Source organism: Plecotus auritus (genome assembly GCF_963455305.1).
Source record: "Plecotus auritus genome assembly, chromosome: 5".
NCBI classification, from domain to species: domain Eukaryota; kingdom Metazoa; phylum Chordata; class Mammalia; order Chiroptera; family Vespertilionidae; genus Plecotus; species Plecotus auritus.
Genome location: NC_137776.1, coordinates 78,211,959 through 78,226,812, shown reverse-complemented (window position 1 = coordinate 78,226,812; position 14,854 = coordinate 78,211,959).

Genomic DNA, 14,854 nt, shown 5'->3' with positions numbered 1-14,854 from the left:
ACACAATGAAACACTTAACACAGTTCTGGTACATAATAAAAGCTCAATAAATGCTGGCTTATAATTATTAATATTATTAGCCATGTGAGAATGCTACAATTGAGCTTTAAGTCTGTCATTTGCACATATATTTAATTATTCAGGGTGTTTCCTTTCTTTATGTCATGCTTTACAATGTTCTGTAGAGCTGTTTTGATTTTCAGTAGCTATTTCTTCAACATGTGTTTCATCTCCCTGATTATACAAACCCAAATACTCATACACCCACTTATTCTCATGACTCAGGTTGTAATATTCATAGTCCAGAGTAGGGACCTCTTTACCAAAGCTGATCATAGGAGTGATCATTACTTTGGAGGATCCTATTGCTGAAAGTATCGTTGACACCCATCACTGGAATTCTGTCATTTTTAGCGCTCATTTTATTGTATTAGATCAGTTCTTCTCTCTCTATGCTCCACCTTTCAAACAAAATGCTACTGTAAATAGATAACTTACTAAACCATCAGTGTGAATAAATTATCAAACTGGATGACAGAAGTGAGGTCTTGAGTGCATTGAATTCTGCTGGGAAAGAGAATGACTTGAGGTGGGAAAAGCAAACCTGTGCATTAGACATGAGTCTGTAAAAGGTGGCAAAGGCCTTTGCCTTTGAATTAAAATCAACAGAAAGTTGCAGAAGTGTTTTTTTAATGTATCTTTTAATTTTTCAATTAAAATTGTTATACAATATAATATTAGTTTCAGGTATTCAACAAAGTTATAGAAGTGTCTTTCTATATACACAATTTCATTTGAAAAATGTTAGCTCCATGACCTTCCCAGGAATAGGGTGAAAATACTGAACACATATATCCCCAATCATATACATAATAGTATCATTCAGGTAACCTATAATTAGCTTAGGCAAACCCCAAAATACTTACATGCATGCATACATACATACATACATATATAAATGAAAGAAAGATGGATATGGATAAATAGATGGCTAGATGATGATAGATGGTAGATGATAGCTAAATAGATAGATATTTTCATATACAATGTACCTCCATGAAATCTTTAAGCAGAACCAAACACACAAAGATTAGAAAATTAAAATTAAGTAACCCATTACCAACCTTTTCCCCTACACATATTAATCCAATAACTTGGTCTAGTTGGCACCATAAGGTACAGAATTTAGGTAAAAGTTCAATGCTAACTCTGAGATAAACAATGGTAATGGTCAATCTCAGTAGAGTCTCTTTTGACAGTAAGGAGTCTGCATCCTCATTAAATTAGCTGACTTGCGATCCCAAAGTTGCAAAGTTAGCATCTCTACCCTCCCAAAGCCATCCCTATGTAGCATGGCCAATTACACTCAACAAGCATCAGCATGCGTGGGCTTTAAATGCTACACTCAGTTACTGTAGATGAGTTGGGCACATTTCCAATACCGTCCTAAGAATGAAAATAAACATATATTCAAATGAGGATAAACAATGACCTAATGGGAAACTTTCAGTCAAGCGTCTGACAACCAGTTCAGACTGGCACCTTTATCCCTTTCAGTTTCATCTGTCCCTCCCAGTCAGTGGAATGATGAGACACCAGTATAGAGCTGAGGAGGGGAGGGGAGTGGTGGTCCTTGCAGAAGTCCAGGTGTTTTGCCTAAATACTGATTATGACAAGTACCCAACAGTGGCAGGCATTCTATCTGCAAAAGCCTGATAGCTCTATCACACCCTGCTCGCTCAAGCAACTCCAGAGGCCCCCTTTTCATCCTCAGCTTGAGGCAGATCTCAATGGGCTGAAGGAGTATGAGAAACTGAGATAAGTGTTAACTACAATTATAGAGATAGGTTTGAGCTGCTGTAATTAGAGTTGTGTCAGCGCTTCTATTAACCTTTGCATTGCCAGCATTTTCCCACTTGGCATTCCAAGGGAGCAACAGCATAGCATTTAAATTAGGAAAGAACATAAGCTGCCGAGTTACAGGCTCATGAAAAGAGTACAAATGGCCCGCAGTAGATAGGGGCAGTCTCTCCTGAGCTGCTAAACGAGTAGAGCAGGGAACAGGAAGGTTGGCGAGAGTGGCTCCCACACCACGGTGCTTGTGTTCTTGGATGTTGAAATGATTTCTGGTGATGAGGTGGACTTATAACTGTGTCACCTCAAAGAATTTGGGCACTGGGAGGATCTCTAGAATTCATGGGGGACTTGGCTTTGTTTGAGTTAGGTTCCCTAACCAAATATTTTTTTGAACAGTGTGGAATCATAATTTTCAGGCCATTGTGAAAACAAAATATACAGAATTTGTTTTTTTTTATTATCAGTGGAGTTTAAGAACTCTTTGAATTTGTACTCATTATCTCATTTAACCATCACAGTCATTTATAAATACATAGAATATGTATTGTTAATGAAGTTTCTTTGACAGAGATTGAAAATGAAAAGCATAGTAAAGTTAATTCCAAGACCAACCCAAACCTAGCATATTGAATAATATTCAGGACAGATCACATTAGTCCTTACCACAAGGCCTGAAAAACTAAAGTATCTTTTCTTCCCTGTACCACAAGCAGCCTTTGGCTGCTTAATCAAAAAAATAAAATAAAAAACTCTGGGTTTAAGAAAGCTTAACATAATCACCATTAAGAAATATGTATCAGGTATTTTATATGTAAAATAGATCTTTTTCTTTACTAACCTGCCCTAGTGCAGTATCTGAAAATTTTTTCACTAAAATTCTTGGTTACTCCTATGCTATCCAGCCTGAAATTCTGTTAAAACTAAAAAAAAATGAAAAAAAAAAAAACCCACCAGTAATCTTTCTCAAAAAAAAAAAGATTCCATAATTCCTACATACTTGAATTGCTTCAAATACTCAGGCATAAAAGTAAAATGAATACTACTGCCACTATCTTTTCACTTCCCCGTCTGATTCTTTTCTCTCAAAAGCATTTTGAAATGGCACCAATTTGAGTTCAGTTGTTTTTCTTTTCACTAATATGTTAAAAAATAATTATGTTCAATTTTGTTCATCTAAATATATTCAGAATGATGTTTTTCCATCAAAATTTAAGGCCAATTTCAAGTCCATCTGTCCCAGTTACCTGACTGATGTTTGCAGCTCTGCATCAAACCAGCATAGATTGGGCAAGTCTGAATTGATTATCAAGAAATCCAGCGCTAGCCCTGGCCAGTGTTACTCAATGGTTAGAGTGTTGGCCTGCACACCAAAGGGTCTTGGGTTTGATTCTGGGTCAAGGGCATATACCTGGGTTGCAGGTTTGATCCCTGGCCAGGTCATGAAGCATGCAGGAGGCAATTAATCGATGTATCTCTTTCACCTCTCCCTCTCTCTCTCTCTCTCTCTCTCTCTCTCTCTCTCTCTCTCTCTCTCTCTCTCATCTCTATCTCTATCTCCCCTTCCTCCTTCCCTTCCATTCTCTCTAAAAAAATCAGTGCAAAAAATATCCTCGGTTGAGGATTAACAAACAAAACAAAAGAAAAGAAATCCAAGGCTAAATTTCAAATGGCTTTGGGCTAAATTAGTGATTCCCAAACTTGCTGATGATAAACATAACCTTGTGATATTGTTAAAAATATAGATTTCCAGATTTTTTCTGGAATTCCTAGTTGTAAGAAGTTTTCCAGGTGAATATTATGCTCAGTTATTTTGAGAAACAATTGTACTAAATATTCATTTAAAGTGTAAAACAAACATAAAGCAGACATCTTGGCTGACTTTTTTTTAAGATCTTAGGGCTTCATCTTAATTCAAGAAATTGAAATTAATTTATGTCCATGGAACTTAAGAAATAAGAATATTATGAAACATAGCTATTATCCACTATGCAACATACTTTATAAAACTTGGGTTATAATTATCTCTGTGGGCATCAGTGCTTTTTAAAATTTGTATGTCACAAGCAGCTAAGCCAGGTATGGCACTGTGCTTGGCATACAGTACTTAATAAATATTTTTAAAATGAAGGGAGAAAATGACTCAAGTCCCCACTTCTCCATAAAGTCCTCACCCATCTTTTCCAACAACCTGTAATATTATTTTCCTTTCCTCATATGCCTATTATAAATACAGCTTGCTCCACCGCACAATGCACTTGATCCAGTTATATTCTATTGTTCCTGTAAGGCAGCACAATGTAGTAAAAAGAAATGTAGCTTTAGATTCAGACACACATGGACACATTTCTTATCTTCTAACTTGCAAAATGAGGATATGCTAAGTATCTCACCAGTTGTTGAGAGGATTAAAAAATAATATCCCAATTATATGGTGATGGACAATGATTTGACTGTGGGTGGTGGGCACACAATGCAATATATAGACCATGTATCATAGAAATGTACACTTAAAGCATATATGATCTTATTAAACAATGTCACCCCAATAAATTTAATTTAAAAAGGAAACAGAAGGAAAAAAAGAGTAATATCTGCCAAATACTAGATTGTAATCTACTTGAAGGCTTGAATCTTTCTCTTCACAGCACTTAATACAATACCAAGGTCAATGCAAGAGCTTAGTTTCCACCCTTCTTTCCTTAAATAATCTATAAATCCCTCAAAATTATGGACCAATTCTTACACTTGTTTATATTCCCTTGCCCTATCCTTCATCAGTTATACTGAGCACATAATATACACTCAAATAATTATTGAATTCGAAAGAACAAAAATAAATGGCACAGGAAAATAAGAGACAAGGAGACAGAGCACTGAAGAAAAACAGACAAGTATTTTTTAAAAACTACATATGCTAGAAAGGGTTGCCTTATTCTCAATAATCCTCCCAGGCACCACGAAATGAACCCTCACTGCAGATCAGAATACCCATCCTGATTGCCAAGCAGGAGCTGTTTCTCATATCAACAATTATTTGCAATTTTGTTCACTTCTAATAGCTCAGGTTTCAGAACCAAGACTAAATGTTTGATTTTACCTACACTGCACATTGTTCTCTCTGAAATGCAGTTTTGCTAACAAGCCATCTTTGCTTGTTAGCAAAGCTCAAGGTTTCTTTCAAATATAATTCATATATTTTTAATCTTTAAAGTTAAATGGAAAATAAAAGTAAGAATTATATACTATATGTAGACCAGCATTTTCCATATTCTTAGTCCAAAGAAATGTAGAAACTGAAAACAAGTGGGAAAAGATTTCTCGGGTGGCTTTCATTAATTAATCTCAGTATTTTAGAAATAAAAAGCCATTAAATGTCACTGAAAGTGGCCTCATCTTTTACAGATGAGATCTCCAAACTGACACCCAAAGAAATTAAGTGACTCATCTTAGAACAAATGAGTCAAAATTCAAAGCAGGATGATTAATTTATATTTCTAGAAATGTTATCGATTTTCTTCATTTTATATTCACAAGTGATCTTAGAAACTCCCAAGTCCAACATATCACTCCCACATAGAAATACCCAATACAACATTCCTGATGGTGCTACCTGAATAGCACCTATGAGAGCTAATCACTCCCTCACAGCCATCTCATTCAACTTGTGAAAATTCATTTTTATATCAAGCCATACTTTCCCTTCTTCTACCTGTTGTTCTTAGTTCTGATCTGTAAAAAATTGATTAATTCTATTCCCCTTTCTCTTTTTATTTTCACCGTTCTTTCAAGCATTTATTATATTCCAGATTTACAAATATTTCATGACCTTGGACCCCTTTAGATATTCTTTAGTCCATATTGATGCTGATGAGAATGATGGTGATAATGAAGGTAATGAAGGTGAAAATAATAATGAGAGCAACATACATTTATTAGTACTTTTTATATCTCAGACATCTAGAAAAATCATTAGCATTTCTTATCTCTGTTTTGCTCAGTGCTATACCAACGACACCTAGAACAGTGCCTGGTATACATCAGACATTCAATAAATATTGGTGGACTAAAGGAAATATCATCAAAATTCTTTGAAGTAGGCATGATTATCATATAAACTCAAGTAATTGTTTTTTTTTATCATTATTCCATCTGATTAACCAAGAAACAACTTGATTTTCTTTGCAGAACCCTGAGGAGGCTCAGAAACTAGTGGTACCTGGTACCCCCTTTAACAGAATGTGAATGTGGGGCTGAAAAAGGAAAGTGTATTGAAAATATTGTTAGAATTCAACTCTCTATCCTGCTCAGATAGGTGATGGAAGAGGAATGCAGCTTTATTGGTGGCGATGGTGAGCCAGAAGAATACTGGACTGGAGGACATTGGGCATGGGGAGCCATGCCATTCCTCAGTCTATTGTGTCTTCTATTTCCAACACGATTCAGATGAACATTTCAAAAACATTTTTAGAGCTATTAGCATGTGGAATATAGACCTGGTTAAGCAGCTTAGTAAAAAAAATTAATGAAAATGACAAGTCTGCATTAAAAAATAAACTGTTTAATGACTAATTTTTTAATTGGTTCTAGCCTGAGACCTTGTGTAACAAGTTTCAGCCTGGAGAAAATTTTTATGCTGCAGTTATGAACCTCTAATAATAGAAGATTTAATGAAATTTCAAATAGGCTATTCATTGTAACATGCCAATATAATAGCAAGAAGATTAAAATATGCCTAAACTAAATAAGTTCAAAACAGCTTAGTTACTTGTTTGAAATTAAACTTTCCTAAGTATATATTTTGATATGAAATCTTGAAAAGTCAAATACTGAGACAGATAGCAAAAGAGTTTCGTGACAAATTACAGAAATATGCCTGAAAAGCTTACTTCAAATATAACAACTTTGCAGCCATATGAATTAGAAATTAGATCAAACATAAAATAAATTGGGGATAAGACCGTTGTAGTATGTGTATATTTACAATTTCTTAGTGCTTTTTGAAAGAAATTTTTGTGGAAATGTGATTTCTTGGGATAAATTTGGAGATGTTTGTGACTTTAAATTTATTTTCCACAAAAATAAGGTTACAAAACAAGAAAAGGTATTAGAGTGTTGTTATTGAGTGTACTGAGTGTGTAAACCTTTGGAAAAGCAGGTGGTGTATAGAGGGAGCTCATTCTGAGGAGATAAGAAAGGATATGGGTGGTAATAGCAGCTGAAAGCAGATTGGGTAGGGTGAACAGGTTTGTGGGGTGTGGAATCACCTGTTCTGTTTGGAACTTCCTAAGTTTGAGAAGCTTGTGAGTCATCCAACTGGTGAAATCCAGTAGGATGTTGATTTTCCAAGCCTGGAGTCATCGCCACTAAATCAACAGCAGTGAACACAGCGTTGGCCAGGGTCAACATGACCTGTTCACAGAGTGAGTGGCCACCCTGAAAAAGGTGTGGCATAGTAATAAAAGTCTTGAAAAAAAGTAAGGAAATTTAGATTCTTTTTCTCCCCTTCCATTATGTAGACGTGATATTCATTCTAACTGTCTAGAGCTCACAATGGTGCGATTGTTTATAATATCCAGTCTGAATTCAGAATTCCGGGGTCACTTCTTAACTAGCTGCATAACTTTAGAAAAGTATCTAACTTCTCTGTGTTTTGATCTCACCTAAAGAAGTGCAGGCAGATTGTCAGGGCTGGGGGCAGGTTCAGTGCAGGCTTCTCCCTGAAGCTGGCTTGCCTTGTTGGAAACAGCTGCTAGGCTCTGGTTTTGTTTCTGTTGTCTCCTCCTCTCCTTCTCCTTCTCCTTCTCCTTCTCCTCCTTCTCCTTCTCCTTCTCCTCCTCCCCCTCCCCCTCCCCCTTCCCCTCCCCCTCCCCCTCCTCCTCCTCCTCCTCCTTCTTCTCCTCCCAGTTAGCCAACAGGAGCTCTTTCTTGGTAGGTGTCTTCTTTCTCAAAGTCCACACATCTTTGCTTTCAAATTCAGTGTAGGTATCTACACTGTCAGTAACCAACTTTGAAACTTCTGTTCTTGCTTTTTTGACTGGATTTTAGCTTACACTTTAAAGTTCCTGTTTTTCACCACCAATTCACGTCACCACTAGAAAATGTAGTTCTAAATTATTGCTTTTCTTATAGATAAAAGAATTTCATGGAAAGCATTAATTGTTAATACTTTGATATTATTAAACCATCTAAACATTGAATATAAGAAATAAAAATGTAAATTACTTGGATTGCCAATAATATAAGCTTAGGCAAATTATGATAAAATACTATTCCCCAATTAAAAATAAATAAATAAGGGGGTGTCATTAAACTATTTCACAGAGTTGTTTTGAGAATTAAATTAATGTTTGTACACACACACACATCAAACATCACTTAATTTTGTACCTCACTTATAAATGTTATTTGTTTGTTGTCATTATTATTATTATAAGAAAAATTAGTCCACAATAATAATTTTAAACTTTATCTATTGATAAGATCTTTGTGCAAAATAATATGCAGAAACCTAATATGTAAAAAAAATAGTAATAAATAAAGACAGAATGGCTGTAGCTGGAAGGTAGGACCTGGGCTAGTCCACCCACCCCCCACTTCCAGGTTAGCACTTTTCCTTTCCTTTACCACCATAGCAATCACTGAGGAAGATCTGTGTAACTTCTGAAAACCAACTAGATATTCTTTCAAAAGTGTGAGAAAAATAAAGATATTTTCAGACATACAGGGAATAAAAACCCTATCATTCATAAATGCTCACTAAAAGAACTCTGGGCTTTGGCAATAAGAAAAGTGAAGCTGGGAAGTCAGTCCATCTTACAAGAGTGATGCTTCTTGAAAACAATCAAGATGGCGGCATAGGTAAACACCTGTACTTGCTGCCTCTCACAACCACATCAAAACTTCAACTAAAAGACAAAACAAATATCATCCAGAACCACAGGAAAGCTGGTTGAGTGGAAGTTTTACAACTAGAAGCAAAGAAAAAAGCGCATTAGGATGGTAGGAGGTGCAGAGGTGCAGAAGTGTGGCTGGCAACTGGGTGTGCTGTTGTTTTTTTGGGGAGGGAGATACAAGCTCCTGATTGCTCTGAACTCCAGTTCTGGGTGAGACTCTGGGGACCCAAACTCATACGGGGAGAAACTGTACTGTCTGGCATTGGGCCAGAACGTGAGGGCGGCTTTCTCACAGAGGTGTTCACAACAATCATTGTTCCTGCATGGGGCTGTGGACACAGAGACCTGGGGACCTCTCTGGGGCAGGGCAGACTGGCAGCCATTGCTGTTTGCTCTGCCATGGTGATTCCCTGAGACCCTGCCCCACCCAATTTACAACTCCACTCAAGCTGTGCCCAACAGCTTTTGCATATGAATGGCCTGTCTTTTGCAACCTAAAACCTAACAAACTGCAGCTGGGTCAGAGAGCTCCAAAGCTTCCAAAAGAAGGCCTAAGGCCCTGCAGCAGCAGCCTGCATTGCTTCACAGCTGGGCCTCATCTGGGCACTTCTAAACCCCAAACAAAGAGGAGGAATCTACAGATATCTCTGTAGCTACTGCTGGGTGGCCCCAGGCAGTGGCTGACTTTGCACCTCCTTGGAGATCCAAGAGCCAGTATACCTAGTGGTCAGTATGAGACCATACCAGATTACAACTCTTCACATCCATAACTGACACACTCAAGGGGAAGACTCAGTGAGCACCAAAGCCCCACTGAAGCAACTCTTGCCCATAAGAGTGTCTCCTGCACAACAGCTCTTCCATTGTAGACACAGCCAATTGGTCCCCACAGCCAATTGGCCTGGAGGTCAATTCCTCCCAGTGATACCAACAGCAATCAAGGCTTAACTATAACAAGACTGTGCACACAGCCCACAACAGGGTGCACCAAGAGTGTCCACCTCTGGTAATTGAGGAGGCTGAGCCACTGGGCCCTATAGGACACCTAGCACACAAGGCCACTCTATCAACTCAAGAAAGCAGCCAAAATGCAGAGACAAAGAAACATGTCACAAATGAAAGAAATGGATGAAAGCAAAATACTGGATATAGAGTTCAAAACCACGATTATAAGGTTACTCAAGAATCTTCTAGAAACCTCTGAGAAATTTAGTGAGATCCTCAAGGATATGAAAAGGACCAATCAGAAATTAAGCATACACTAACTGAAATAAAGAATAATATACAGAGATCCAACAGCAGATTAGAGGATCCCAAGAATCAAGTCAAAGATTTGAAATATGAAGAAGCAAAAACACCCAACAGGAAAAGCAAAAAGAAAAAAGAATCCAAAAATATGAAGATAGTGTAAGGAGCCTCTGGGACAACTTCAAGTGTACCAACATCCAAATTATGGGGGTGCCAGAAGAAGAGAAAGAGCAAGATATTGAAAACCTATTTGAAGAAATAATGACAGAAAGCTTCCCCCACCTGGTGAAAGAAATAGACTTACAAGTCCAGGAAGCACAGAGAACCCCAAACAAGAGGAATCAAAATAGGACCACACCAAGACACATCATAATTAAAATGCCAGGGGCAAAAGACAAAGAGAGAATCTTAAAAGCAGCAAGAGAGAAACAGTTAGGTACCTACAAGGGAGTACCCATACGACTGTCAACTGATTTCTCAACAGAAACTATGCAGGCCAAAAGGTAGTGGCAAGAAATATTCAAAGTGATGAATAGCAAGAACCTACAAGCAAGATTACTCTACCCAGAAAAGCTATCATTTAGAATTGAAGGTCAGATAAAGAGCTTCACAGACAAGAAAAAGCTAAAAGAGTTCATCACCACCAAACCAGTGTTATATGAAATGCTGAAGGGTATTCTTTAAGAAGAGGAAGAAGAAGAAAAAGGTAAAGATAAAAATTATGAACAACAAATACATATCTATCAACAAGTGAATCTAAAAATCAAGTGAATAAAAAATCTGATGAATAGAATAAACTGGTGAATGTAATAGAATCAGGGGCATAGAAAGGGAGTGGACTGACAATTCTTGCGGGGAAGGGGGTGTGAGAAGAGACTGGACAAAAATCTTACACCTATAGATGAGGACAGTGGGGGAGGGGGATAAGGGCATGGGGTTGGGTGGGAACTGGTGGAGGGGACCTATGAGGGGGGAAAACAATCTTTATAATCTGAACAATAAAGATTTATTTAAAAAATAATAAATTCAAATAACAACAAAAAAAAGAGTGATGCTTTTTCTCCACTCCTTATGGTTTATACCATCTGGAGGTTCCTCCACATGCATACCAATCTTAGCCTTCCTCACCCCATCCCACCCACAGCTCATTCATTCCTCTGAGGAAGAGTAAGTTAAGGTGACTGGAAATTTTGCAAGGAGACACTGGGCTTAATTAAGTAGTCCAGCCCCTTCTCCCTTTCTGCTTGGGATATAGGCTGTACATAGAGAAGTAGCTTATGGGGCAAATGGGGGCCAAGGGTGGGGAGGTCTGCCCTTGTCCAGCACTGCCTATGACGTGGTTAGTATGATGTCTGAAACTGCTATTAGGAAGCCCACTTGTCCACCAATGGGAAATTTTTCCAATATCAACTCTATTGGTAACAAAAATCATATTTCAGTCCCCATATGCCTTATAATTTTGTTTTATTTCTCAATTGGTTCCTTACTTAGCTGAGGAAGAAGTATGCTATTTAGAAGACCTTTTTGACAAAGTGTGGGACAAAAGCAACAACTGTGAATTCAGAAAAGGAACAAATACATTGGCAAATCCCTGAGCTAAGAAAGATCCAAATCACAAAAACCAATGTGTTTATCCTAAGGAAACTGGATTTTATCCTATGTTAAATAACAATTCAACCAATTACATTTGAAGATCTAATTGGCTTTATTGAATGATTCATGAATCAGGCAGCATCCCATGTAGCAGATAGAAGGGGTTCTGAGGAGTTTTACAAAATGGGAGGTTTTTATAGGCAAAAGGAAGGCGAGACAAGGAGATTAAAAGAGTGGATTATTTCAGGCAAGGTCATCTTTTTTTAGGGGATGGCAGGGGGTCTTATTACTTCACTAATGTTGATTAAGAAATTCCAGACCGATTGGTTTAAAGTGTCACTTCGGGGAGAGACCGAAACTGAAATTAGGTTAAGTATTAAGTCTTGGTGGGGCTTACCGCAAGTGACTCCATTTGGGGTCTGTTGTTTCTTTTTAACAGCAAGGAGACAAAGGCCACTTTCAATCTAAAGTAGCATGACTAAATTAGTATTTTGATTATTCTCTTAGTTGGGATCAGCTAGAAGGAAGAAGAGAGCACTGAAAATAGGATCAGGTTAGAAAGAGAAAATGACATTTTCTGAAGATCGAATTCTCCTGCTTATTTTTTTTCTCCTTTTTTTTAAAAAAAAAAAAATTGTTCAATTAGTCCTAGCCTGTTTGGCTTAGTGGATAGAGCATTGGCCTATAGAATGAAGGGTGCTAGGTTTGATTCTGATCAAGGGTGCATACCTTGGTTGAAGGCTCAATCCCCTGCCCTGATCAGGACACACGTGGGCAGCAACAACCAATCGATGTGTCTCTCTCATATAGATGTTTCTCTCTTTGTGTTTCTCCCCCTCCCTTCCACTCTCTCTAAAAATCAATGGAAAAATATCCTTGGGTGAGGACTAACAACAACAAAAAATTGTTCAATTAAAGTTGACATTCAATATTATTTTATATTAGTTTCAGGTGTACAGCATAGTGGTTAGACATTTATATAATTTACGAAGGGATTCCCCCAATTAGTCTAGTACCCACCTGGCACCATACATAGTTATTACAATATTATTGACTATTTCCCCTATGCTGTACTTTACATCCCCATGACTATTTTGTAACTACCAATTTGTACTTCTTTATCCCTTCATTTTTTTCACCCAGACCCTCAACCCCTCCTCCCATCTGGAAATTCTCCTGCTGTATAACCTTGTCAAAGTCTGTCTCAAATGATGATGTCATGTTTTTCCAACCTATTGCCTAATTTTGAATAACTGGCCAAGCAATCAGATAAGCAAATCTTGAACTGTCTTCAGGATCTTTATCACAATATTTCAAAATATTCTTTGCAACTTTTCATTAAAAAAAAAAAAAAGTATGCGGGCTGGCCGGCGTGGCTCAGTGATTGAGCATTGACCTATGAACTAGGATGTTATGAGCTCAATTCCTGGTCAGGGCACATGTGGTCTGGATCCGCAGTGTGGGGCATGCAGAAGACAGCTGATCAATGATTCTCTCTCATCATTGATGTTTCTATCTCTCTCTCTCCCTCTTCCTTCCTCTCTGAAATCAATAAAAATGTATATATATATATATGATATATATACATATAAATTTAAAAAGAATGAAGTACTATTTCTCTTCATAACTCTAAGTTTACATTTTCATGGAATCCCATGACACATCATTCAGAAGTTTAAAAGGCAAAATATTATTAGTCACAAAGTGATGGCTTAAAAATTAAAATTGTTATTTACAAAATCAGCACAATATTCTATTTTGATACAAGACAGATGCATACTACACCATGCAGTTTTTTCCCCCTCTCTCTGGAGACAGTTTTTTAGCAATGTCAGAGTAAGTCAAGAGCTAATGATACCTCTAGGCTATAAGCTGGCACTTGGTTCCTAACCTTTCTGAGTCTTCTGTTATGTCATTCCTCTGAGCAAGACACTTCTATCAGACCTAAGTCAACTGATTTTGAGCTTGAGATAAAGTTACTAGTTTCTGTCACAAACATATATTCAGTTCCATGGTCATCTAGCACTGTACCAAGCATTAGGTATTCAGTAAGTCCTCACTTAACATCGTCAGTGAGCTCTGTAACTTTTAGTGAAACGGCTTCTAACAAAATCAGTTTTACCATAGGTTAATTCAGTGATTTTCAACCGCTGTGCTGCAAGAATTTTTAAAACATGCAATGCCTGACTATTTAGTCAGGAGCACTGACCTCATTTCCTTTAGATTGTCAAATAAAAAAATAACAACAGCCAACACAACAATAGCCATCTGGTATGAGTGAATCACAATTATACCTAATTTTTTTGTCAGATTAGCAAAAAATATGATATATTTTTTATGTGCCACAGAATTTTAATAATTAGTTTATGTGTGCCATAATATGAAAAAGGCTAATTGCTAAAAGCAAGAATTAAGTTCCTATAGCATCTCATCAACATTATAGTGAAATGCCATTGAACGAAAAGACATTATCTCAGGGTCTGCTGTACTGGGATGAGCCAAGCAATACATGATACAATCCATGTTTCCAAAGAACTTTGTCTCCTGCAAAGATCAAAAGCACAGAAACAGTTGTAATAACAACACCCCCATCCTCACTTCCTAATGGTTCTCTCCATCAAAAAATCCCCTGACATTTTCCTCTACCTCATGAGAAACTTAGTTGGGAAGAAACAGAGCAAAGGACACTCACATAGCTAGGAAAATCAGACAAATCAACTGGGACAATAACTGTCATCAACAAATTGCCCGACCTCCAGGCAGGGTCACTGGGATTTCAGTTCTTCACCACTTTTGTTGTTATTGTTTGTTCTGCTGTGTTTTTTCCATTCATCTGCTAAGTGCTCCCCTTCTTTGTTGACTACATTCATCTTCCCAACAGGGTGCTCTTTTCCAAAGTCTAGCTATTTCCAAAGTCTAGGTATTCCCTTCCCCACAATCTCTAGGAAGCATACTATATTAATAAGGAAATTCTTTCAGCAATCCTACTAGTAATAGTTGAAACAAACAAAAATTAGTCTAGATTTCTAACTAGAAAGTTCAAACAATGAACTTTAGGCATGGCTAAATCATAGTGCTCAAATTATATCCTCAAGGGTTTGACTTACTCTGTCTCTGTTTTGCTCTGGGCAAATTCTCCTGACAAAGTGGCAAAGAAAGCCACAGGAGTGCGAGGATTACATCATTTTTACAGGTAATAATTCTCTTCTCCTTCCCCCACCTTATCCCCATCATCTTTTTACTCAAAACTACAGTAAAAGTAC